We start from the raw sequence: 2,500 nt of genomic DNA on the forward strand, positions 1-2,500 counted from the left end.
CCGCACCACCTTCCCTCCGGGCACCGGCCGGCCGCCGCCGCCGCCACCGCCGCCGCCGCTGACCGCGGGCAACGGGCCTGCGAGGTGACCCCAGCCGCACCGCCGGGGTGGCAACCCCGGACGGCGATTGATCGTCAAGCGACGCTCAGACAGGCGTAGCCCCGGGAGGAACCCGGGGCCGCAAGTGCGTTCGAAGTGTCGATGATCAATGTGTCCTGCAATTCACATTAATTCTCGCAGCTAGCTGCGTTCTTCATCGACGCACGAGCCGAGTGATCCACCGCTAAGAGTTGTCTGGCTTTCGGCACCGACCCCGCACGCGCGGAGGGGCCGGGACCGCTCGCGTGAAGCGGCCCCTTTTTCTGTTTCGGCGTGGACGCGCGCGCGCGCGCCCCCGCTTCGACCGTACGAGCACACAGAGAGAAACGGAGGAGGAAGGCGGGGGGGGGGGGCAAAAAAAGAGTAACCCCACGAAACGCTCCGAAAGTCGGCAAAAAGGCGGGGGGGCACGCGCCCCCGACCGCCTCCCCCCGCGAGGGGAGACGCCACCTCGCGTGCCGTCTTCCGGAGGCGGCCCAGGCGCCCGGGCTCGGCCCGACCTCCGCACGGAGAGGCTGAGCGGCAACGCGACGGACCGCGGGGCCACGGCAACCCGGCCCGGCCTCTTTTTCACGGGACGACACGCGTTCGCGGCCGGGGGCGCGACCGTCGGCCCCCGCTCACAACTCGACTCCCTTCACCGCTCCGCGGACTCGGGGAACACCGCCGCGCCAACCGCGGGGCCGGCTCTCCCCGGCGACCTTACAACGCCCGAGACCGCCACGCGGCGTCTACCGCTCCACCAGCGCACCCCTGCGCGGGACCGCTCCTCCCCGTCAGAAGGAGAGCATCTGGCAGCCACGCTCCGCCGCCGGCGCCGGAGGCGGACGCCGCCGAGACCCGAGCCGGCATCGCGAGCGCCCGAGGCCCGCCGGTCGGCAAGACCCGGCGCCGCCACGGCCGCACTCCCGGGACCGCCGCCGCCGCTTCGCACCGTCGGGGCCCCTTCCGCGAGCACGCGCCCGGCGGCAGGTGTACGGTGCTGAGCCGGGGGGCAACACCCGCTCCCCTCGTTTCCACTCAGGGACCGGGTGGGGAAGCGCCCCCGCGGCCGCCCGCGGCACCTGCCTTCGGCCCACACGCGGCCGGGAAGGGCAACGGGGAAACGACGGGCAGGGCCCGGGCCGGGACGGCCATCGGCGACGGCAGGCTCCTTCCGGCAAGACCATCCCCCCAGGGGGGACACCCGCCGAGCGGCGACGCCGCCAACTCGGCACGGGGTCGCCCGCACTCGCCGGGCCTCCGGCGACGGAGGAGACAACCCAGCGCTCACCCGGTCGGGAGAGCGGCCAAGCCAGGGGCGGCCGGCGGCCGGCAGCGCCGGTGCGGTTCGAGGAGAAGGCCGTCGAGGGAAGAGGCGCGGTCGCGCCTGACGCGGCGCCGCACGCGAGCCTGCGGCGGCGGCCGAGGGGAGAGAGCGCGGCGGGGCCCGGCGGCCGCAACCCCGCAGCTCAGGTAGGGCAGAGAGCACGCGCCCTCTGCCGGCGTCGCCCGTCTAGAAGCGAGCGGGTCCGGCCCCGCGGCCGGTCGCGCGCCGCGGCCTCTCCGCCGAGAGCGGGCCGCGGAGAGGGGGGGGCAGGGCGCCCCTCCCCGGCGCGGCTGCCCCCGCGCGCGCACGGCGGGACGCCGGCGACGGCGAGCCCGGCCGGTCACAACGGACACCACCGCAGGGGCATCGGCGGAGGGAGCTCCCCCTACCCCTCGACAGCACCGCGCCACCGCCCGGAACCCGCGCCGCCGCCGCCGCCGCCGCCGCCGCGGCGGGGCGCGCCGAGCCGCCCGAGTCTTTAAACCTCCGCCCGGCTCGGCGGCCCATTCGACTCCCAAGAGGCGTTTGTCGACGCCGAGGGATCTCGGGGACCGCCGAGGCTCGGAGCGCTAGGTACCTGGCCCTGGGGCGAGGGAAACGACCTGCATGGCCCCACCGGGGTGCCTCCCCCACTGCCACCCTCGGGGGAGCGTCCACCGGCGGGGGCGCGCCCGACATCCGCCGCCACCGCCGCGGCAATCCGTCTCGGGGCCCGGGGTTTCCCTCAGTAGCCCGGCGCTGCGCCCGAGAGGACCGCCGCGGCTCGGGCCGCCCCGCCGCTGCGGGGACACGGCCCGGCCCCACCGAGAACATCGCGCGCCCCACCGAGAGGCCACGCCGACGACGGAGCGAGGGTCGCCGCCGTCACCGGCCGCACCTCCCCGGTGGCGGGCTCGCAACCCGCGCGCCCACCCGCGAGGCGCGACCCGGAACGCCCGGAGGCCCGGCCCTTGGAGTTCCTCCGTCGCGCGAGGGGGACCGCTCGGCCAGGAGCGGGATTTTGCCGGGCGGCAAAGCCCCCATCCCCGGTGCGGGAAGGGCCGGAGGAGCCGCCTCCTCCGAGCCCCGAAGGCCTTCCCGCGCCCTCTCGGC

The 2,500-nt window shown here is 76.6% G+C and overlaps 1 non-coding gene across 1 annotated transcript; it reads right to left on the reverse strand.

Annotated features, from left to right (window-relative positions):
• Positions 1 to 139: 139 nt before the first annotated feature.
• LOC134057502 (5.8S ribosomal RNA) lies at positions 140 to 292 on the reverse strand. Its single transcript, XR_009934324.1, has one exon. It is a non-coding gene; the product is annotated as a 5.8S ribosomal RNA (ribosomal RNA).
• Between the last annotated feature and the right edge of the window lie 2,208 nt (positions 293 to 2,500).

Source organism: Cinclus cinclus, unplaced genomic scaffold (genome assembly GCF_963662255.1).
Source record: "Cinclus cinclus unplaced genomic scaffold, bCinCin1.1 SCAFFOLD_134, whole genome shotgun sequence".
Classification (NCBI taxonomy): domain Eukaryota; kingdom Metazoa; phylum Chordata; class Aves; order Passeriformes; family Cinclidae; genus Cinclus; species Cinclus cinclus.